Source organism: Lissotriton helveticus, chromosome 6 (assembly GCF_964261635.1).
Source record: "Lissotriton helveticus chromosome 6, aLisHel1.1, whole genome shotgun sequence".
NCBI classification, from domain to species: domain Eukaryota; kingdom Metazoa; phylum Chordata; class Amphibia; order Caudata; family Salamandridae; genus Lissotriton; species Lissotriton helveticus.
The window spans coordinates 1,334,671,986-1,334,697,845 of NC_136067.1; positions in this window are offsets into that span (position 1 = coordinate 1,334,671,986).

Genomic DNA, 25,860 nt, shown 5'->3' on the forward strand with positions numbered 1-25,860 from the left:
TACATACTGAAAATGGTCATCCTGGGTGTTGAAAGCGGTTTTACACTCTTCACCTTTCTTTAACTGAACTAAATGTTTTACTCCTCTTACAACTAGTTTAGAGAATCCTATGGATTTCTTGCTCTGCTCCTTCAAAGAAAGTAATACTATATAATCGATACTTATTGCAGAGAGTTTCATATTATTAAGTTTATCATAGTTTATACAGGACCTAAATGTGGCATCTGATTTTGGAATGATAAGTGTAGGAATCACTGCAAAAGATGTAGAGTGGCTGGTCAATATGTTTTCAAGTGTTCATCTAAATTCTCCTTCAAGACTTGATCTTCTTTTATTATTAATTGGTAAATCCTCATATGTGGAATCTTTGCACCAGGAACTAAATCAGTGAGACAGTCAATCAACTGTATTTGACTGGCACCCAGACATAAAAGCACAATTCATAAAACATACAATAAAATGTGGTTTTGTTGATAAGAACTTTAAAATACAAAATAGATAATAAAAAATATAAAATATGCAATTGAATAGAAACAAGGAAATTCCCGCAACCATACACAGAGCACACCCGCTTAATCATTGTTCTCTATGTGGATGATGCTAGACCATACTTCCTCCTAGTGAATAAAGAACTTTTAATAAAGTTAATAACCTCACAGAAAATTTGCAGGATATCTAACTTCTGCAAAAAAACATGAGGCCTGTCATATATTGCATAACATTAGTAGCACAAAGTACTGGGACCAGAAAGCGCTCCCTGGGCATTGAATATAACGTGCAGAGCATCATGAAGTGCAAAGTGCTTTGTTTTGTGTCACATGGACAATTGGGGAATTGATGGACCACGTACCCTGTGTGGGATATGCCACAAGAAAATTAATGAGATTAAAATGCAAACTACAAACAAATCTGTATCAGAGACTAGTAAAACTCCAGACCTACTGAGGATTTGATAGAGACATAGTTTAGAGCTGAATATGGTTGATAAAAATCCCTCAGGCTGCTCTCTTCTCTCCACTTGGTGATAATATCAGTTTTTAGTGGTAAATAGTGTATTATATAGGAATGTTTTATGTTATGTATGTTTAATATATATTTTAATGTTTTATACCTTTTAAATATGTTTTACCTATAAAAATGTTTAATTTGTAATTTAAATGATTTAATGTTCGCTAAAGATGCTGATGCCCAGCTAATTAGACTGCAGGGGACACATTTAGAGAGGGGTAGATTGTCTATCCTGCTTTTCTAACCTATACAGGAGTTCAGGAGATTATTGCATGAGAACAGCTTGGTGCAACAAAAGCGATGGGGATTACTATAAAAAGAATACTGACTTGAAGTTGCTAGATTACTGGACAGATGCATCAGGTAGATGGCTACTTGCTAAACCCACAGTTAGTCCCACAAGGTTTCTTTGCAGTGCCTACCATGGTCCAAATATAGGTGACCCTAGGTACCTAAATATTACCGAACAGAAAATCTTAGAATAAAATTTACCAGTCTTAATTGGGAGTGATTTTAACGTTGTTTTGAATGAGGAGGCACTCAACAGGAAATCTAAATACAAGAACGCTGTAATGAGAAATTTGAGATTAAAATCATTAATATCCAGAAGGAGCTTAGTCTTACTAACATTGCTCGCCGGGATCTTGGCACTAGTAAAGTATTCACCTATTATAGTCAGAAGTATGGCACCCACTCACATCGAATATTTTCTACTAGACAATATCTTTCGTGATCAAGTACAAAGAGTGCTGCATCATCCTCCTTCACTTTCTGACCATGGGGCAGTCACTATATCAATGGACATTGACATGAATCATGATGTATGTACACACTTACATCATGGTTCATGTCCTTGGGCAGATGATTACAAAAATAATAACATACTATGCATGCCATGATGTAGACATAAATACAGATGGAACCTGTGTTGTTTGTCATCTCACAATGCTGTACATACCCCACCTACCAGGGCCAAGTATGGCTCATTCACTTCAGTTTTGGGGAGACATCACTCCGGACACAAAGAAGACATGTGGTCTGTGTGGGACAGCTGACGCACACAACATCAAACATGTGCAGGTGAAATGTCATGCTCAGCTCTGGATCAGGACCACAAGACATAAGTCTTGCCCAAACATCATGCACCAACGTCACTATCTACACATGCAACACCACAAATAATCCTTAGGACTTGAGTTACCTACAACGTTGATAGGCAAACTGCATCTTGTAACAGGAGGAAAATGTTAATGCACAATGTCATACTCTGCACAATACTCACCCCTCCTAGCTGCTGTTTGCGCTCTCAACTGCCCATCAAGCTGTGGGTAGGCCACCGCCAGGATGCGGGCAATTAGGGGAGTCAGGCTCAGATGCATGCCCCTACGACCTGGGAGGACTTCCCCAGCTGGACTTCTGCAGTGGTCCAGGTACAGTGTCTCAGCTCTTCCCACCTCTTCCTGTAGTAGACGCTGCACCAGCGATAGACTCCCAGGGTATGAATTTTCCAGACAGTGGTTTTCCACAATCCCTGCTTGAGATGAAGTTGACCTGTATTGAAGAAAGAGATGAAGCAAGATATTGTAACTGATAGTAAATGTGTCAATGTGGGGCTCACACACATTTTGAGACAACTAGCACAAGCAAGTAACAAATCTTAATAAGCTACATCTGAACTCCTCAGATGCTTAGGACCACTTATAGGGGTATACACTATTTTGTAGTCATCAGCGGAATATCCTCTATCCTGGTAGTGTACTACACAGATGAACACAGACCACCAACACCATGTAGGGTAGAGCCATCCCAAATTTAGTTTGCGGTGAGCAACAGTGGCACCCACCACACCTTCAGACCTTCTAAATGGGAAACCACTTGGGCCTGTAGGTAAACACCCTGTAACTGCCTGGCCCATTAACAACATGCATATGCTGCATACAGCCTGACATTATGGTACATAGTGACACCAAACACATAGGTTACAATAAAATGGCTTACATGCGTCATACTGACATTTACCACTCTGGTATGCTCTGGCCATGTGGACTTTTGAAAGGGATAACATAACATGTTTCACTGATTTGGTGTTGTTGCTAATACCTCCACAGGACTTACCTCCTGCCACATGTAGCACTGGAACATGGTGACATTAACAAACCTTAGAATACGAGTTGTATATGTTGGCTTTTAACAAGCTTCTGAAACACAAAAGTCGATTGTCCCACACATGAGCAACTACCGGGACAGGCAACATGTCACATGAGCATTGGGCCTCGACAATGATGGCTTTATGAAGAGTAACAACACATCAGTGGAAATAAATGACTTGACCCAATCAAATCACACACATCCATAATGTGGGCCTATCTAACGAAGTCAAAGCTCAGGGGCTGGGTTCTGAGAACATACAGAAAATACTACCTGCATAGCCAATCTTGAATAGTAGTGAGGAAAGGGACCCACTCTGAAAACAACCAAGGATCTGCAGGACTAAATGGACTTGAACCTGTTACTCACATGGCCAGCCCAAAGCGATTGTGTCTCATGGCCATGCCATGGCCAATTGTGGACACACATCTGCATCTATCCTTGCCCTCTCCAGCCAGTGTAGACTATTGCGGAATAGATTTCTCCAAAAGCGCTTGAGACGACTACAGATCTGGCCTGCTTTAGTGTAACCACTAACTTCATCCTTACCTGCTCATTACAGGACACATACACAGCACAACTGTGAGCCTGGAAATATCCATCACCCCATCAGGATTCTGTAGTAACACAAGTGTTACATGGCACCAATAACAGAACATGTGCGCTGATATGTGAATGCTACCCCGGAATGCTCTTTGCCTAAGCAAACGTCACAATGAGGATTTGAAGTAAACAGAGTAATGTATTATCCATTACATGGCTGTGTAATGTTGGGACAACATATGCAACATTTTTCATTACATATGATATACTGGATACCAAAACCCCATCATAGCCTGGGAGACAGGAAGCAATGAAGTCCAACAGAGTGAAGAAAGTATGTGAGGAAGTTACCTGCTCATCTGGTGATCCATAGAGCTGGCCATACAGGGGGATGACCTCTTCCACCAGCATCTCCAGTTCCTGTTGTTAGAAAATTGGAGCCCTCACCCCCTTTGAATGGGACATGAAGTTCACAGAGATGGTAAACAGCAGCTGGAGTCGAGAAGGTATCAATCACAGCAGTGTCAGTAGGCAGGTGAAGAGATGAGGTCACCACTGCGTACATCGTACATGTACGCCACATAGGCATTCTTTAGCATGACCAGCCACAGTCATTGGACTTTCAAATTCAAACACTATTACCCAGTGGCTGTATCTGCCATAGTCTACACTTCATACCATGATGTAAATTTCTGCAGGCACTAGCCACGTATTGAATGTTCTATGAGCAACGTCAGGCAGCCACCAGTTTGGTGGTAGAAAGTGGATTATACCTCATGTGATAAACAGAATTACAATCACTACAAACATGTAACAACATGTCTACAGAGTGTGTAGAGTAATTCTCTGGAACTACCAGTTCACATACTGGAGTCTACTGCATTCCTTTTGATCTCCCCACAATTTCCACCGTGACTGTGCCACAGCGATGACTGAAATAACGGGGTGCAAATATACATATACAGTACAGGTGAGTGTAGATGAAACAATTGGACTATGTATAATGTGTACCTTGCTAAAATGCACACATGTGAAGGACAGATTTCCTCTTGCACTCATGGCCACTGGGTCCATTTGTACCGCTACTTGGGCCAACTGCTTCCTCAACATCTTAGGCCCTGCCTCCCCCGCTTGCCTAGGTAGATGCTGAAAGGATAATTGAGCTTGTTAAATCCAACATTGTTGACACCCAGGAGGAATATCTCAGTACACATGGCACACCAAAATTGCTGTTATCACACCGCTTACTAGGATGGCTAAATTGACTACAACCTTAGCAGTAGCAGATGCATGTATACATCATGACTTTGCAACAATTGCACAAAATTATGTCTGGACAAGCTTTGCATGAGTCACCTTGTTACTACTCAATCTTTCTGTATGTTGCATGCTATCACTTCATCCTGAATACTTTGCCCCTTTCACAAACTACAGTGACCATATGACATCAACTGGCATGGCCATGCTTACAGCAGTCCTACCCATTCCACACAATGACCTGCTACAGCCACTAATCATTTAAAAAAAAAACACTTCATTATGCACTGATGTGAGCCTGATACAGGTATCTCCCAGCAATATGTGTGACAGCAGCGAGAATGTATTTATGAATGGCCCTAGTTCACACTGTTCTCCTACTTTTGCACTTCTTCATATGTTCTCTGTCACATCACATCTAAGTATTGAATAAAAGAGTAAGATTAGCTGTTTATCATGTGTCTCACACCAAAGTATTCAGGAGGCAATGTCGCTCAACTTTGGTTGAGATGTCATCACATATGCCCAAATGACCTGACACCACCTAGGACTAGGGACATACCCACTCCAGTTGGGTGAACTCACCACAAACATTTCCCCATAGCATACCATATAGCTATTACAACAGGTAACACTGATGAGCCACAGGAAATGCTCTGTCCATGTAGTGTATTTTTCACTTTCAGACAATAGGGAAGGGACATCACAGCACCTACATTTTTCTCACTTATTAATATTCCAGTATGTTGCTGACAGTACACACTCACACATTTACACTAATGCTGTATACCAGCAAGCAGGTACAGTTCCTCCACAATTCCACATGTGCATGTCACTTACACATCTACTGTTACCTCACCAGCATGGGACGTCACATTGTGAGAGAGTACTGTCAGTCTTAGACCATGTATGTAATTGCATCGAAATGATCAGATGTTTTACAATAAAGTATGTAAATGGGTATATGTGACATACCCACTCACGTCCATACACCCCTGTCTGGGATGAGAAATGACGTGTGTGCACATCACCAGTCACTAAAGTCCCTGACACCTTGGCTAAACACATTCAATTGTGATGGACACAAATATCATAATGTGTAGAGCCATCAATTTTGTAGTAAACACTTCAGCATATGATGTACAACACAGATATGTTACCAATGCCAACCATGCCCACACATGTAATTACTCTTCTATAAGGCTTAGCATCAGACAAGGTCTGGGTTGATGTGGTTTTAGGTGCCTGTAACAATGAATAGAGGGTTAGTCAAGCCTTTATTTATTTATTTATTATTTCTGCATTTGTAGAGCACCTGGTTACACCCACTGGTGTGTCCCCGCGCTATTTAAAAATGTCTGCAAACTTTGGAAAATGGTGCCTCACAGATTCATGTACTCCTTCCTACTATTGGATGAACAGTCACATTTTTAATTTTTTCGGAAGAGTTTCTCTGATGGTTCCTCCCGGAGTGTCAAAGGTAGGGAGTTCCAGCTTTTAACTGCCAAGTAGTCAAAGGAGCGAATAGCCAACATATTACTCATCCCCTTCTAGCTGCTGTTGGGTCCTCAACTGTCCATCAAGTACCGGTTAGACGTCCGCCAGGATGTGAGCCATTAGCTGAGTCAGCATTGAGTACGCGCCCCTACGACTTTGGGAGAACATCCTCAGCTGGACTTCTTTGATGTGCCTGGCCCAGCGCCTTAGGTCCCCCACCCTCTTCCTGTAGTGGATGCTGTGCCGGTGATAGACTTACAGGGACCCCACTTTCCGGACGATGGCATTCCAATGTCTTACTTGAAATAGGCATTAACCTGGACGGATGCAATAAATGAGGAGGCTTGAGTGGACATGCAAGACAGAGGTCATCTGTGTAGCAGATCTAGAAGTTGTATTCACCTATCATGTCTAAGTAGAACTTGACCAGAGCACAAATGTGTGGTCTCCTTTGATGCTCATGCTAACAGAAATGAGGCAATCATACACTAATTATCTGACGACTATACCAAACTCTGCTTCGGCAGTCTACAGCCTAACCTAACTTAAGTACAACACTAAGGCCAGGGCCTCTACACATGTTCTACACACCCTTGGGAGTGCAAGACAGCTGGTGTAAATCTATATGACTGTACGGACACTTGAACAGGTGAGACATGTGACTCTGTACATGCTGTTCAAAACATGACTGTTAGCGCACACTGTGATACATCCCCAAAACTTTCTTTAACATCGAAGGTCTGGCATGTGTCACACGTTGTGCTCACAATCTGCAAAATAGTAGTCATGTGTACAAGACTATGTTAAAAAGTTGTACGACTCATTGAGCGTGTGGCTAATGTCTTGACAGCAGAGTTAGGCCATTTAGCCCTTTCAGCCACTGTCACAGGGAAAACTTCAACATTCCATTGTATAGACGGTCTGTTAGCTTCATGGGACACACCTGGTGATGCAGTGAAGGATTTGACTACAGGAATCACCAACTATCTACACAGTACAGATACTCAGTCCAATTAGAGCACAACACACTTGAGGGGCCTGTCCTAAGGCAGTGTGACACATTAAACAATGAGGATAAATGGCAAATAGACTGAGGTATGTGGCTCCTGCCAGGTCTAATCTCATAGGTTGGTTTAACCCCTTCCACGCTCATGACGAGCTGGGCTCGTCATGAGGTAGCCTCCTCGCACGCTCATGACGAGCCCAGCTCGTCACGTAACATGCGATTTTAAAAAACTCAGCGTACGGGCGGAATTCCGCCCGCACGCATGCGGTTAATAAAATGTCTAGGAGCCACCGATTGTCCTTGAACACTATTTGGGACACTATCTTTGGATTGGCCGATCTCCTTAAAGAGGACACTGTGCTGCAGTGCTATGTCACATATACCTCAGCTAAATCTTGGGCCACAGTGCGTAGGAATCATTGGCAGGATTAGCTTTCTGCATGATTACTGTAGTGAACCCACATTAATATCATATTTGCAGATTGTTACTAGATTGGTGTAAATGTAATGGTCATGCATTACAAGACAACAACGTTGTGTTGCCCACTTAACATAACTGTGTACATTTCTTCACTCCCAGCCAAGAGGTTGGTGCAGACAGATATGTGCTGAGAGATCAGAGGTACCATACACATACCTGCATTCAACTAGTGCTACACCTTACATGTTACCTCAACTAGTAATGCATTGCTACGTGATCATTCCTTGAAAGATTGAATAATATCCATATGTGAAGCCCCTATTACACCACGTCACACTCTGCATGCAGTTGTTTGCACATGGCACAGGGGAAGGATGTAGTGTGACTTCAACATCATTAAGGATAGTGTTTGCAGCCAATGTACAGAGCACCATCATCCATCATATCTCTGACCTAAATAGTGAGAATACATCCTAACCTATGTATCTCTGCTTTCACTCTGGATCTCATAGGCATCTAGTCAAATATGGACATGTTAAGGTTGAGACATCAGTATCCTTCATACATCTTGCAAAACGTACCTGCTCTTCTGGTGAGCTATAGACCTGGCAATACAGGGGAAGGACCGCTCCAAACAGCAGCACCAGCTTGGTTTAGCATTGTTGCTCCCAGAGGTGACACACAGCAGCTGATGGTGAGGAGGTGTTAATGGCAGCAGTATCAGTAGGCAAGTGAGTTATTTTTCAAAATGCAACATACATGTACGTCATTTACGTGTTCATATGCATAGATAAACACAGCCATTGGCCCACCACTGTAGCATTCACCAACATTAGCCTACGGCAGACACTGCCATGCAAGTAACTGCCAAATAGGTGGATATCGAACGCCGCCAAAGGAACCCTCTATTTGTCCTATCAGTGAGAGCAGGCAACCACCATGGTCGTGGTCCGGTTTGCAGTGTTGCAAACGGCATGTTCACGTTTGCAGAGACTGTAGTTGGCATGCCGAAGTCCACCACCACCACATGATTGCTGAGACCTTGACAATTTAAAATCTCAATTCTCATGTCATGTGCTGTACAACACTTTATCTGTGTAGTGCATTTTTTGTGCACATATGTACAATGTGAGCTGCGCTATATGTAACAAGTTATCAGATTATACATGTCATGGAAGCCTCACTACAGTGCCGTTTCTCTACTTTGATTTGATAGTGTGCACAGTCATGTGACAACTCTGTGTATGCCTGCTTGTGGATAACTGGTGGACGAGTCAGATTGTACAGTCATGGCGTCACATGTGTAGTGCTTTTTGGTGCATAAATGTAAAAAAAACCATGACTTTGCCTCACAGATCTCATATATATAAGTTTGCAAACAGAGACCAATATTTATGCTACATTTACTTTTCACATAGGTACCCTGGGAGAGGGAGGAGATGCCAACCTCCACTGTTCCGCCTATTCCTGGACCTATACACCATGCAAGAGTATCACATAATCCAGAAGTTCAGTTTGAATTCAAACAATCCTGGATCACAGCCATCAGTTGGAGCCTGACCTTCTACCTCACCTAAATAACCCTAACTCAATTTCACCACTATTAAAACTCGTATGTTTTGCATTTCCTGGCCAAATGCTCATTTCCATTCACCGTTGCTTTTCAGGTGGAATGTCATAATGTCTTAACCAATGTTTAGTAATGTCCTCACAGAGGTGCTTACAGCAATGTTGAAACACGTGGGGAGCTATATCCAGTTCTACAGACATCAGGATTTAGCAACTGTGAAGGTAGATTTCCATGGTTTGGTCAGATTCCACATGTAATTGGATCGACTGGTGGCACCCACATTAGCTTAGTACCACGACACAAAAGAGAGCAAGTCTACTGGAACAGGAAGCACTTCCATTCTATCAATGTGCAAGTTGTCTGTTCAGCAATTTGTACATCTCCAACTCCTGTGCCTGGTTCCCAGGATCTGCACATGATGGCTTTGTACTGTTGATCCCGACCATGATGGCGGCCCTGTGCGTTGTTGATTAGAGGATCCACGCGTATAGCTGAGTGATCCTTGCAAAGTTTACAGTTTAGAGAAGAGACAGACTAGGATGCGAATGAAAACGCACCACAGCCAGGTGTTCAAAAGAAGTAGTGGTTGTACCATAAGTGACTGGTTTCCTGCTGCTGTTGGATAGAGCTTGTATGTTCTTTATCGCCCTGTCCTGAAGAGGCCAGACTTACCGGAAGGCCGAAACGCGACCGCATCAACACTTTCCATATGGAGGAGTCCTTGTATGAAAATTGATTTTGGAAATTAATGCCTTGTGACACACTTTTTGATTTAGGTTCTGTAAATCTGTGCATTGAACCAGTTGTGTCCGACTACCTCCTAGTGCACCCCCTAGAGCTAATAGGAGGGCACTTAGCCTTTGCTACAATTTTTTCTTGAGGGTGAAAAACTATTTAGTTTTTTGTTTTTCTTTTGATTGCTGTCGAAAGTGTTTTTTTGTTCTTTTGTTGTTTATCGTTGTATATAGGTGTGTATCTAGGTATGTACATAGTGGTATATGGTGTATTAAGTATTGGTAAAAAATCTTTTGTTTGTTAAGAGAAAAAAGAGAATAAGAAATAAGATAAAAATAATGTATGCTGATTACAGAAAATAAAATGGTGTAATTATGTCCCCTTGTGCGAGTGACGATGTACAGAATGTTTAATTAATTTCACAGTGCACATTTGGCATAGAAATAGGTGAATTAACTGCCTCCTATTTTAGAATAGTGTAGAATCTGTTCCTCCTTTTTCCATTGTTCTTGTTTCTTGCATTTGTACTGTGGAACAGCACCATACTTACAGCTGATGTCAACACTCCTTCTGGTGAGGACATGGCTTGTAAGTAAGTGTGATGTAATTAAGCTCTGTTTTGGGGAAAGTGAGGAGGTAAGTTCTGATTGTGTGTTATTACATGCTGCCCTTCTATCTATCTCCCATCTAGGAGACTCAGCGTAGCCCAACTGACCATGGTCGCTGACCCACTGAGGAAACCTACACTGCCAGGGAAACTCCTATTCAATGACGCCCATGGAAGAACACTGCAGCCAGGAGCAGACATTTGTGTGTCTGAAAGCCAGATTCAGATGCCTGGACAGGACTTTGGCAGCCCTCCACTACTCACTCAGGAAGACGTGCAATATCACAGTGGCCTGTTGCATCCTCCACAACATCCCCATGCTACAGAACATCCCTTACATCACAGAGGATGTAGTCCATGAAGCCCAAATGAGTGGGGACCCTGAATGCCAAATGAAGATGATGATAGTGGTAAAAAGGATGGAGCAGCTTTGTGTCAGGAACTCATCCAGGCCTACTTCTCCTGAGTGTACATATGGGGTGAGATGTGATGAATGAACAATGTAGCCAATCTTGTAGTGGTGTTCTGAGGCTAATTTTGAAGTTAGTATCTGGGCCTATGTAGGTCTGGAAACATCTTGGGAAAGGTGTATGTTTTGGTAGTGTCGCTTTGTTCAGTTGTAAATGCTGTTTAGGACTGTGTTCTATAGAACTTGACAACGTGATGTGTATCATATGTACTTTTGCAAAGCTAATCGCTCTGTTTTTGTCTGTTGTAGGTATCTCCATCATGTCATCTTTATTTGGACATTTCAGAGTTGTGACATCAGCAGGTATATGTTGCTGTTCAATAGTACTAAGTGGGCAGGGATTGTTCGTGGGAGTGTGTGTCACAGAGTTTTGATGTACAAAGCCGGTACTAAGATAACTTGCACAGCGAGTGGATGGAAGTTGCCTGGTTTTCATTGGACTTATTTCTTGTTGTGTGTTGGTCCTAATGAATACGTGTATTATCATTGGATCCTACAAATGTTACTGTTGTTGCCAAATCATGCTATCCTACCTTCAGATTGTCTGATACCTCATTGTCTACTAATAGGATGTAGGTGTTGCTGTGTTCCTCAATGTTGGCTCCAAGTGCGTGTAGCCCATCACTGACATTAGTGTGTGACATTCCACTTGATGCATGCTACACTGTATTGAAAAGACCCTGTGGTCAAAAACTGTGGTACTGACATGTGTCTGTGTACTAATTTATTTGATGTTGTTCCTTTTGTGAGGTTGTCTACATGATTGAAGCTGATGATGTAGACCTAAGGTGTTGTTGGCTATTGTGTGGGATGTTTCAGATGTGTCCCCTCCTACCATTTTGTGCAAGTCTGCAGAAGATGTTGCGATCATTGACCTTGGATCACTGGAACATGTATTTTTTATGTGTGTCTGACATCATGTCAGCCTATGAACTGACCAATGAAATAAAGATGTTGTAAGCCAAGACACTCGAATGTATGTCTTGTTGTGACACGGTAGTGTTCCAGATTTATTCACTTTTTAAACATACAACACATCTATGCTTCCATTATTACCTAATTTGAACATAGCAAAGTTCACATGGTTGTACTTTCACATTATCATATGTGAGAATGATAACAGAAGATAATGCTTAGGTGGCATGGGGTTTTTATTGACTGAACAGACCAAAGTAATCAACTGAAATGTAATGAAAGAAAACATTTAAGAAAATGTGAGAGATAATGTCATGGTGAATGAAAATATTGGAGTAGGGCCCATTATTTCTGGAGTTCAAAGTCCAACACACTCCTTTCTTCAGAAATGGAAATGTAGGCCAGAAGATCAACAAGGTGAATGTATTGCGCACACACAGAAGTACATTAGGAGTGACCTCTCTTGCTGGCGGTCATGTCTTTCTTGCCATTCCTTTGCTCCTGAATCCTTAAATGGATGTCCCCTCTTTCTTACTGAGGTAGGAACTTGTGCTGATGGGCCGCGGCGCATACAGGAGTATCCTTCCCTGGCAGGGCCTCCCACCCTGTGGCTGCAGCAGATGTTGATGCTGTTGATGTACTAGTCCAGCAGGGAGGGGTAGGTGATGGAGGAAAGACCTATAGAGTGTGGTGGTATTGCTTCATAGCCCCTCTACCAGAGGGGCCACCTTGGAAACTGAGGCCTGCTACCATGGTTCCGACCACCAGCCAGGCCCGCAGCCTCTGTGTAGATGCCGCCCACCTACACCTGTATCCCGGCAACCTCCTAGTATATGCCTTCATGCAACACTTTAATTTCCCTCCTCTCTTTGACCACCTGGCCCAACACACTGTGGGGGTTCTGGTATAGTCCCAGGACTTGTGTGCTGGCAGCCTGGGGTCCATATCCTCAGTGGGCTCCCTCTGGGGACCCACATTTACCCTCCCATGACAGCTACCCCCACTGCTCTGTGCCCTCGGCACAGACTTTACCCTACCACTGGGTCCTGGCTCCTCTGTGACTGGGTGGTGGTGGCTGCCATATGAGAGTCCAGAACTGTTGGGCAAAGGATGTTACTGACAGTGCTAGGTGCATTGGTTGGGGGGCCAGAAATTATCTGTGGTGTTCCTGCAGTGGTGGGAGGTGTGGGCACAGTGAGTCCAGCTGAAGGCATCTGCCCAGGCTGACCAAATGGGCCAGGACAGTCATAGACGTCCACCGGTTCAGGAGCATTGGCATCACTGAGGGCTTCATCTTGGTCCTAGGTTGGAGAGGGACTCTGGTGGCTTTCCTGCCTCTGCTTAGATATAGTGGTGGATTCACCTGTCGAGAAATAAAAACATAACCAATGGTTGAATTGAAGTATGTACATAAAGGTTGTTTGTGTCTGGATAATTGTGGAGCTAGAAGGGATAAGGAGTAATTAGTTATTAATTTAGTCAGCAATGAGTACCAAGTTGTATTTTGTCACCGGACATTATTTAACATTCAATTTATTCATCTAAATTCATCATCTTCTAGGGTGGGATGCTATGTGCTCTATGGGGTTTGGAGATAGACGTGACATCTCCAACATTCAGCTACACAATCAATGTAGTCATAGCATGTGTATTTATTTATTCCGAAGCACCTTTAGGTTGAATTCAGACACACAGGCATGTTAGTTGTGTAAGTGTCATTGTTAATCTTGTTAGGAATCTATAGGCAAGTGGTCAGTTTGCATTGGCAATGAGCTGCATGCCTTTCAGGGCTGCCATATATTAGGGGTACTCTGCATTATGGCGTAACTCAGGCCAGCAATAATTTGAGTTGATATGTTCAGGGCACTATCAAGCAAAGTGTCCAGATATGAATTTGTGATGAATGTCTGTACTTTACACATTTCATGACTAGTATAACTCCTTAGTAAGATGGCCGACAAGAGAAAAGAGGCATACGTAGTCCATCACTTTGTTTTGAATTGGGATGACAAGGCCTCGTAGAAGTTGAAGTAGCTTTTCTATCTCTACTTCCCAACACTTGAGAAAAGGTTAGCTGCATGACTAGTGTAGTTTAGTAGAAAGATGGCTGACAAGTGAGAAGGGGCACAAGCAGTCTAGAATCTTGGTTTGAATTGGGATGGCAAGGCCTCATGGTACTTGTGGACAGTTAAATATCACTTTAGCGACAGTTGAGAAAAGGTAAGCTGCATGACTAGTGTAGATCAGGAGTAAGATGGCCAACAGGTGAGAAGGGGGTTAGGAGGACTGCCTCTTAGTTGGAGTGAAAAGACCTCATGGCATTGTAGACAGTTCAATATCACTTTAGCAACACCTGACTAGTGTAGCTTAGCAGTAAGATGGCTGGCAAGTGAGAAGGGGCACAAACAGTCTCACATTTTGGTTTGAATTGAGATGACAAGGCCTCATGGAATTTGGGGTGGCTTTTCTAACTCTACTTCCCAACACTTGAGAAAATAATGCTACCTGGCTAGTGTAGATCTGCAGTAAGATGGCCGACAAGTGAGAAGCAGCACAAGCAGTCTATCATCTTGGTGTGAATTGGGATGACACGGCCTAATAGTAGTTGGGGTAACATTCTATCTCCTCTTCCGAACACTTGAGAAAAGGTAAGCTGCATGACTAGTGTAGCTCAGTAGTAAGATGGCTGACAATTGAGAAGGGGCACAAGCATTTCTAGCATTTTGACTAGAGTTGGGTTGATAAGGCCTCATGGTAGCTGGTTTAGCTTTTCTATCTCTAGTTCCCCAAAACTTAAGAAAAGGTAAGCTTCCTGACTTGTATAGATCTAGAGTAAGATGGCTGACAAGTAAGAAGGGACTTGAGCAGTCTAGCATTTTGGTTAGAGTTAAGATGACAGGGCCTCATGGTAGTTGGGGTAACTTTTCTATCTCTACCTCCCAATACTTGAAACAAAATACGCTGCATGACTTTTGTAGCTCAGTAGTAAGATGGCTGACAATTGAGAAGGGGCACAAGCATTTCTAGCATTTTGACTAGAGTTGGGTTGATAAGGCCTCATGGTAGCTGGTTTAGCTTTTCTATCTCTAGTTCCCCAAAACTTAAGAAAAGGTAAGCTTCCTGACTTGTATAGATCTAGAGTAAGATGGCTGACAAGTAAGAAGGGACTTGAGCAGTCTAGCATTTTGGTTAGAGTTAAGATGACAGGGCCTCATGGTAGTTGGGGTAACTTTTCTATCTCTACCTCCCAATACTTGAAACAAAATACGCTGCATGACTTTTGTAGCTCAGTAGTAAGATGGCTGACAAGTGAGAAGGGGCAAAAGGAGTCTAGCATCTGGGTTTGTATTGGAGTCACAAGACCTCATGGAAGTTGGGGAAGCATTTCTATCTCTGCTTCCGAACACTTGAGAAAAGGTAAGCTGCCTGACTATTTTAGTTCAGTAATAAGATGGCTGACAAGTGAGGAGGGGCCAAAGGAGTCTGGCGTCTTGGTTGGAAATGGGGTGACAAGACGTCATGCAAGTTGGCATAGCACTTCTATCTCTGCTTACCAACACTTGAGAAAAGGTAAAAAGGTAAGCTCCCTGACTTTTGTAGTTCAGTAGTAAGATGGTCGAAAAATGAGTTGGTGCAAAAAGGAGTCTAGCATTTTGATGAAATTGGGATGACACAGCCTAATAGCAGTTAGGGTAACATTCTATCTCCTGTTCCCAAAACTTGAGAAAAGGTAATCTGTATTACTAATGTAGCTCAGTAGTAAGATGACTGACAAGTGAGAAGGGGCACAAGCATTTCTAGCATTTTGGTTACACTTGGGATGAAAAGACCTCATGGTAGCTGGTTTAGCTTTTCTATCTCTAGTTCCCAAAAGAGAAAAGGTAAGCTTCCTTACTTGTGTAGATCTTGAGTAAGATGGCTGACAAGTAAGAAGGGACATGAGCAGTCTACCATTTTGGTTAGAGTTAAGATGACAGGGCCTCATTGTAGTTGGGGTAACTTTTCTATCTCTACCTCCCAATACTTGATAACAAATAAGCTGCATGACTATTGTAGCTCAGTAGTAAGATAACCGACAAGTGAGAAGGGGCAAAAGGAGTCTAGCATCTGGGTTTGAATTGGAGTCACAACACCTCATGGAAGTTGGGGAACCATTGCTATCTCTGCTTCTGAACAACAGAGAAACGGTAAGCTGCCTAACTATTGTGGTTCAGTATAAGATGTCTAACAAGTGAGAAGGGACAAAAGGAGTCTAGCATTTTGATGGAATTGGGATGACACTGCCTCGTGGTAGTTGGTTAGCTTTCCTATCTCTACTTCCCAACACTTGAGAAAAGGTAAGCTGCATGACAAGTGTAGTTCAGTAGTAAGATGGCCAACAAATGAGAACGGGCATACAGAGTCTAGCATCTTGGTTTGAATTGGGATAACAAGGTCTCATGGAAGTTGTAGACAGTTCAATGTCACTTGAGCCACAGTTGAGAAAAGGTAAGCTGCTTTCTAGTGTAGACCATTAATAAGAGGGCCGACAGGTGAGAAAGGGGGAAGGAGTTTCTTCTCTTAGAGTGACAAGGCCTTACATTAGCTGTAGTCGTTTTATGTCACTTTTGCAACACTATACGAACATTAAGTGTACCATAGTTTTTTTTGTTTTTACACAGTTTTATATAGGGCAAACTTGATCTGGTATCGGGTATCAGAGCCCTTTACATAGCACCAGTTGCGTTACAAGAGGATACATTCATTTTTGATGGGTACGGGGAGATTAAGTGATTTGACCAGAATCACAGGATGTTCAGCGTCATTGCCGAGACCTGAACTCGGTTCCCCAGATTCAAGGTCGACTGCCCTAGCCATTAGGCCGACTCCTCTCCCCTTGATGACATGCATTTGTAAAAGACCATACATTTCTATATTGCCAACTGTCATGGGTCCTGGGTTGCTATTTTGAGGATGCTGCACCTACAGACAGCATTACAACATGTGGCAGATCAAAGATTTGCAGGCACAAATACTCATTGCCACAGAAAAGCAGACATATCAGATACCTTCTATGTTGCATGTAATGTAGGAGACAATTGCAAAGGCAGAGTTGTTACCAAATAGGATATTGTGATATTATGTCAGTTGTTGAAGTGTAACTTACCAGAGTCCAGTCCTCCAGGTATTCGTGACAAGCCCTCAGGATTGTCAAGACCTTCTCCTCCCAGGGCATGAGTTGTAAAGGTGTGCTGGAAAGGCCACCACCAGTTCTCTGTGCCTCCTGGTGGTGGTTGGTGTACTTGCCACACACCTTGTGCCTGAGGTAATTCCACCTCTTCCTGATGTCACCATGTGTGTAGCAGGGCGGTGCCAACAGCATTCACTCTGACTATCCTGTCCCACATTTCTGCTTTGCTAGTTTGAGGAGTATGCTGGACTTGTGCTCCAAAAATATACTGTAAGGATTTCATCCACCATGACTGCCAATGCTAGTTCAGTGACAGCAGTTTTTTTTTTTGGGGGGGGGGCATGGTGATAAAAAACAAAATGAAGTGTGAGTGGGTTTAAGGAAGAAATACATACAAGGGAGGTACAAAAACAAAAACGTGCCAAAAACCCCAAAATACTTAAAAGTGGTGGAGAGTGCTAAATGTGAAGATAAAAAAGGGGTGTCTTATCTAAAAGGTTCAATAAATGGCTGTCTGTCTTGCTGTAATGTAGTTTGGAAGCAAATGATTCTGGTCTGGGAGGGGGGTTTATAGTGTGGTTTGCAGCTGTGTCGACTTGCCAAAGCTCATCAGGTGGTATTTTTAGAATCCATCCAATGGTCAGTTTTGTGTTTTCTTTTCCTTTTTGCACAAACTTCTGCCGTCAGGCACCGCTGTGTGACCTCCAGTATGACTGTGTAGTCGTAATATGCTTGATGAACCACCAACATTTTGGACAGCCACAGGACTGCTGCGTGAACCTCCATGCCAGTAATCTGGGTTTCTAACTGCACAACTCGTAATACGGCAGTTGGTCGGGCGCCAGCTCAGCAGGGACTTGGACGTGGCAACCATGGTTATCTAGTGGTTGGACTACCAAACTTAGAATCAGGCCCTTAGTATTTGGTTTGATTAGTGTGACTTTTATATTGTTTGTTTAATTGTTTAAGCTATTTGATTAATGAAGGATGTTTATAGTTTGATTTTATTGGTTGCTTTAGTATAACTCTATTTTTTTTCTGTCAGTTATATCCTTATTTGGTAAACCCTAATTAATGTGTTGATATATTTGTAATCTATATAATTGTATTTAATTAATATTGGATTTATTTGTTTTGATATAATACTTTATGTGTGCATTTAATTTTAAATATGTTTAGTGTATATTCTACATATGGTTTGTTTCAATTTTGGGTGATGTACAATGCTTGAACTTAACTATAAATGGTTATAATATTACAATATATTTATTGTTGTTTGTGTAAATACTTGCTATTTGGTGTTTTTAACTTGTATTTACCAGTAGTGTTGATAGTAAATTTGTACTCAATATTGTTGTAATCAATATTTTTGACATGGTATATGTTTATTTACAAGTTATTCAATATGTTTCTGATATTTTTCTATTCGATATATGCAAAAGTTGATGATTTTGTCAGCAATATTTATATGTTCGATATAAGTGACTTTTATAGGAACTCAATATTTTTGTCACTGATATTACATTTTCGATAATTGTGTGACTCGATATATGCTGTCTTGATATTATGTCATTGATCTGAATTCTACATGCACGGAAGGAGGCACTTTCAACTCCGGTAACATGGCTTGAGACATTTCTCCACTCATTAATGTTTTTCATATATTCCTTGGAAAGGTTCTGCTGTTGTTGTGTATCTCAAGAAACATACCAATATCTCATCATCAATTAAACAATGAAGGGACTGACTCAGTAATCCTTTGAACCTGGGTAGTAATGTATAAAGGTAATAGTAATTCCTTCAGGTACAAATGTAAGTATTCATACATTAATGGATAGACAGTTTAGCCGTAGTGACCTAAATAGTATCACATGAGTTAAAAAAAAACCAGGCAACTAGATTTCATATCACCATATAAATCATCACGCAAACTGGACAAGAGAGTGAGTTAAATTCAGCAATTTATATGAAAAATGAATATTACAATCACCACTTCATAAGTACACAAACAAAAAAGGACACCCTAATAAAATGAATAAAATAATACAAATTGGAGTTTCAAATTGACAGTGGTATCGTGAATACACAGTGACGAGACAGTGAAGAACAGGAGGGGATTTATAAAGAACAGTGAATGTCTGATTCATATGGCACTAACTCAGGATTTTTAAGCTGTTCTAGTTGATACATTTATAAACAGTTAAAAGTTATGATAATATTGATGTTTCAGCCCACTGAGTGATTTTCTCAGGGTCATCATCAGGACTGTGCCAATGACATTAAAGTTGTAGCAACCCTTCCTATATTAGGTACATTATAGTTAATACCAATCAAAATTGATAGTATGACTATCAGGGTTACATTTTTAGGCAAATGAACCTGAAAGAATGACGCAAAGACAATTATATAAAAAATGTTTTAGAGACTTGTGCAAGCAGATGTACGTCATCGAGGTGGGTATACAAAGAGAAGGTAGTGCAGAGATGTCAATGTTCTGCTATGCACATGTGTATGAAGCACTCACATGTGCTGGAGCAGAGGTTGGACGACAGTGCTTGCGGTCATTGTCTTAGACACTCACTGTCTTAGGAGGCTTCCCAATCACTGAGCTAGGAAGCTTCATTAGACAATGACTACAAAGTACTGGGTTCCCGACAGAGGATCAGCACAGTACACACCACCAGAAAACACACGATCTTCCCCTATGTTCTTCTGTCTAACCTGACAATTATCTCCAAGGGGGTGATATTTTGGTAAATGATGTTTAGGATATATTATTTACATCAGATTCTATTGTGACTATGATATACTTATCACATTAATGAGAAAACAGGCCAGCGGGGATTGTTGCACCCTGCTTGAATGGATCCGGAACTTAGTTACCTAAAATTATAGATTGAGAATTGTGCTGCTTACAGATATGGCATACAAATGAATACCACATATTAAATCTAACGATTAAAGGACATAGTGACTAAATATGAAATATTATCTATTCTGTTGTTGTGCAAAACAAATATGGCTGAGACCAATAGTGCCCAATGTGAAAGCGAGAATTTTAGATTGGTTCACCGTGGTTTCAACTGCTCCTGATCACAGAATTATTTCCAGTGCCTCTGCTCCTAATTAACTGGTATTATAATATTTTTTATCCCAATGCCACTTCTGTTATTGACAACTTGCAGGAGGAGAAAGCTAAAGTTAGAAACACATGGTCCACACTGTTTATTATGTGGGTAGGGGATTTTAATTGCGTTTAGTGTAATCTTAGTGGAACAAGGGCTTGTGGCGTGATGGATCTTAATGACCAGCCATTGGCGCACTTTAAGCACTCAAAGCAAGGTGACGTCTTGAATAATATCATTGTGATAAATGATCTCTGTGTACTAGAAATGTCAATCCTCCAATTATTCGGAAATACCGACCTTTCAAGGGTCAGGGGGTCAAACAAGTCTCATTGATTTTGTTATAGTCTCTACTAAGTATATTCATCTTGTTAATAATTTTTAGGTTGAAGCAAATCCTGTTAGTGACCATAATCCACTGATCCTGTATTTGAGTCCCATGATTGAGAAGAGCCAGCCCCTTGAAAATCTAATCAAATACGGGCAGAATCAAGGGTTAAACGTTAAGTGGGAGAAAGTTGATTCACAAAAATTGGAGGAAGAGATCTTTAGAGAAAGTAGCGCAAATATAGACACCTGCTTAACGCCTGACTCCGAACCTGAAATTGTAATTAAGAATTTTGAGGCACTTTGTGGTAACGTGGCATCGCATCTCCTTAAAACTGTGGGAAGGAAAAAACTAAATGTATGTAAATGGTTTGATGCTGAATGCTCTGCAGCACAAACAATTTTAACAAAGGCTTTACGCCAAGTACCACGAGATGGGGAGCTGGTTAAAAACGCCAGGAAAGCTTATAGGGATACTATCCGTAGGCGTAAATTAGATCTAAAAAAGCGGGCCTGGGAGGATTTGGAAAAGGCTTCAGACTTGAGGGATAGCAGATTATTCTGGGAAGTAATAAATCGCCCCTTTTTAAACTGTGAGTAAAAAGGTAATATGGTGACACATATACCGGGGGACATTTGGGAGGCTCATTATGCAAAAAATGTTAACCCAAAAGGGGCTTCTTTGACAGCTGTGGTTGAGGAGTATAGCGCTTTACAATTAGATTCAGCATTAGCACTTAGGGGCTCATTAGGATGGCGGACGGAAGTGCGACCGCCGTCCTGGAGTATGCGGAAAATGCCTTTTCCGTGTCCGCCTGCCGCGGACAGTCCGACCGCCATATTAGGATGGGAAACACTGTCAAAACTCCGTACGCGGCGGAAGAGAATGCACCGCCGCGGAAGTACACCCGACCCCGCGGCGGACGTAACCAATCCAGAGACACCGCCGTACGGAATGACGTCTCCGACCGTGTCCCAAATCACGATGGCGGTAAACACACATAAAACCGCTGCGGAAAAACAACCTGCCTGAACACGGCGGATTCCCCACAGCGAACAAACCACACATTGCTAAGGTACCCACCACAAGCAGCTCCCCCACATGGACCCAGCGCTACACGCTTTTCCGATACTCTTCGCGATCCTCCACCAGCAAGTCATGGACATCATCGACGACGACGCATGTACGACAACTCACTAATTGCTGCCGGAAGGGGAGTACTACCCAGGGCTGTGACGTTGGAAGGGGGAGTGGCATGTGATAGGAAATACATTGTCGATCTCACAAAAATATACACAATTGAAATACACAACCAGGAATGACAACGACATACCACCAAACATGATTTATTAGCTTAATTCAACATATTAGGTGCATAATATCGGAATATGCAAGAGCATGGGCATTGTGTACAACAGATCATGTACATCATTGGCATCACATGAGAGGGGATAAGTGCATCGACAGTCCATTGCACAGAACAGGTCCATCAGAGGCAGCACATGAGAGGGGCTAAGTGCATCGACAGTCCATTGCACAGAACAGGTCCATCAGAGGCAGCACATGAGAGGGGCTAAGTGCATCAACAGTCCATTGCACAGAACAGGTCCATCAGAGGCAGCACATGAGAGGGGCTAAGTGCATCGACAGTCCATTGCACAGAACAGGTCCATCAGAGGCAGCACATGAGAGGGGCTAAGTGCATCGACAGTCCATTGCACAGAACAGGTCCATCAGAGGCAGCACATGAGAGGGGCTAAGTGCATCGACAGTCCATTGCACAGAACAGGTCCATCAGAGGCAGCACATGAGAGGGGCTAAGTGCATCAACAGTCCATTGCACAGAACAGGTCCATCAGAGGCAGCACATGAGAGGGGCTAAGTGCATCGACAGTCCATTGCACAGAACAGGTCCATCAGAGGCAGCACATGAGAGGGGCTAAGTGCATCGACAGTCCTTTGCACAGAACAGGTCCATCAGAGGCAGCACATGAGAGGGGCTAAGTGCATCAACAGTCCATTGCACAGAACAGGTCCATCAGAAGCAGCACATGAGAGGGGCTAAGTGCATCGACAGTCCATTGCACAGAACAGCTACATCATTGGCAGCACATGAGAGGGGCTAAGTGCATCAACAGTCCATTGCACAGAACAGATCCATCAGAGGCAGCAAATGAAAGGGCAGAATGCAGTATCAGAACAGCAACAGGGCATTGTGGACAACACAGCAGGTACATCATTGGCAGCAAATGAGAGGGCAGAATGCAGTATCAGAACAGCAACAGGGCATTGTGGACAACACAGCAGGTACATCATTGGCATCAAATGAGAGGGCAGAATACAGTATCAGAACAGCAACAGGGCATTGTGGACAACACAGCAGGTACATCATTGGCAGCAAATGAGAGGGCAGAATGCAGTATCAGAATAGCAACAGGGCATTGTGGACAACACAGCAGGTACATCATTGGCATCAAATGAGAGGGCAGAATACAGTATCAGAACAGCAACAGGGCATTGTGGACAACACAGCAGGTACATCATTGGCAGCAAATGAGAGGGCAGAATGCAGTATCAGAACAGCAACAGGGCATTGTGGACAACACAGCAGGTACATCATTGGCATCAAATGAGAGGGCAGAATGCAGTATCAGAACAGCAACAGGGCATTGTGGACAACACAGCAGGTACATCATTGGCAGCACATGAGAGGGCAGAATGCAGTATCATAACAGCAACAGGGCATTGTGGAAAACACAGCAGGTACATCACTAGCAACACCAGTACGTGGGTCAAGCTACCTGTCCCAACGACAACAACAGTGCAAGGCTGGTTACAATGGACAATGTACACACCAAGTCAAATCACATGGGAGTGAAGTGAACAGCACCTCACATCACAGAATAAGGTGGACTGCTTGAACTACCTGCCTCGGACACACTGCCAGCACCAGAAACAGGAATGTGAAACACAGCCACAGATCTACTGACTGACACATGAGCCACATACCCAGACACACTGCCAGCACCAGAAACAGGAATCTGAGACACAGCCACAGCACGAGTGACTGACATGTGAGCCACAGACCCTGACACACTGCAAGCACCAGAAACAGGAGTGTGAGACACAGCCACAGATCTACTGACTGACACATGAGCCACAGACCCCGACACACTGCCAGCACCAGAAACAGGAATGTGAGACACAGCCACAGATCTACTGACTGACACATGAGCCACAGACCCCGACACACTGCTAGCACCAGAAACAGGAATGTGAGACACAGCCACGGCTCGAGTGACGGACACATGAGCCACAGACCCTGACACACTGCCAGCACCAGAAACAGGAGTGTGAGACACAGCCACAGCTCGAGTGACTGACACATGAGCCACAGACCCAGACACACTGCCAGCACCCGAAACAGGAGTGTGAGACACAGCCACAGATCTACTGACTGACATATGAGCCACAGACCCAGACACACTGCCAGCACCAGAAATAGGAGAGGGCACAACAGAGACAGTGCTACTACATGAGGCATGACAGCAAACAACAGACACAGTGCCACCATCTGACACATGAGAGTCAACTGCAGCTGCGCCACTGGGTCCAGTGAAATGATGAGCCACAGGGCTGTATGGGCCAGGAGGCAGGGTGGCCCTGGGAGTTAGGGATAGCTGTACTTGAGCGACATCGGGGTGTTCAGGTGTCAATGGTGTGTGTCTACGTTTCTTAGGGATATGTGAGTGAACCCTGGACATGACTGGACTGGTAAGTGGTGTGGCCTCATCTGAAACATCACCCAGCGAAGGTGGATCTTCTGCTGGTGGGGGTCTGCTCTCTGGGGACGTGCTGGACCCTGCTTGTCATTTGCTGTGGGCCTGCCTTCTGCCCTCTAAATCATGTGTAATGGGGGATGCAACTACAGGGTACTCCTTCCTCTGTTTCTGACGGGCGTGGATGGGAGTAGAGGTATGGGGGGACTCCACTGCGGACACATCTTTGCTACGTTCCTTCAACAACATCAGCCTCAGTGCAGCCAGGGGTGATGTATGCCTGTCCTTGATGGAGCTAGTATCTATGGGAGAAGCCCTGTCCCTTGGATGTGCCTTGGCCGTAGGAGGTGTCCTGTCCCTGCAACTTCCCTGATCCCTGGGCGGTGCCCTGTCCCTGGGTGCAGACTTTTCCCTCGTAGTGTACCTGTCTCTCGAAGCAACCTTATCCCTGGGAGTGTCCCTGCTCTTGGGAGTTGCCCCTTCCTTTGTAGTGTCCTTGTCCCTGGGAGTGTCTCTTCTCTTGGGAGTTGCCCCTTCCTTTGTAGTGTCCTTGTCCCTGGGAGTGTCTCTTCTCTTGGGAGTTGCCCCTTCCTTTGTAGTGTCCTTGTCCTTGGGAGTGTCCCTGCTCTTGGGAGTTGCCCCTTCCTTTGTAGTGTCCTTGTCCTTGGGAGTGTCCCTGCTCCTGGGAGTTGCCCCTTCCTTTGTAGTGTCCTTGTCCCTGGGAGTGTCTCTTCTCTTGGGAGTTGCCCCTACCTCTGTAGTGTCCTTGTCCTTGGGAGTGTCCCTGCTCTTTTGAGGTGGCCTTGCCTTTGTAGTGTTCTTGTCCCTGGGAGTGTCCCTGCTCTTAGGAGTTGAACCTTCCTTCGTGGTGTCCTTGATAGTGTCCCTGGACTTGGGAGTTGCCCTTCCCTTGGGACTACCTTTTGTGGGTGATGCCTGTGTAGCGTGTGAAGCCATTTCCACCCACACCCCTTGAGGATCCTGTGTGTCAACTCCAGTGTAGCTCACATCGCCTTTGGTGCCAGATTTACCAGTCCTAGGGGATGGGGTCTGTGCTCTCCGTGCCCTGCCCTGCTGCCTGTGGCTGCTCCTAGTGCAATAACCTGTAAAAGAGTCCTGCTCTGAGAAGTCACTCCCCCCTGAGACATCAAGTGGTGTGGATGGGGGAACGAAGTAGCACCCTGTGTTTGCGGCTGTACAATGGCAGAAGACACAGTGTTTGCCAATGACTGAACTATTCTGTGTAGACCAGCACCATCGCCATGCATACCCTCCATGAATG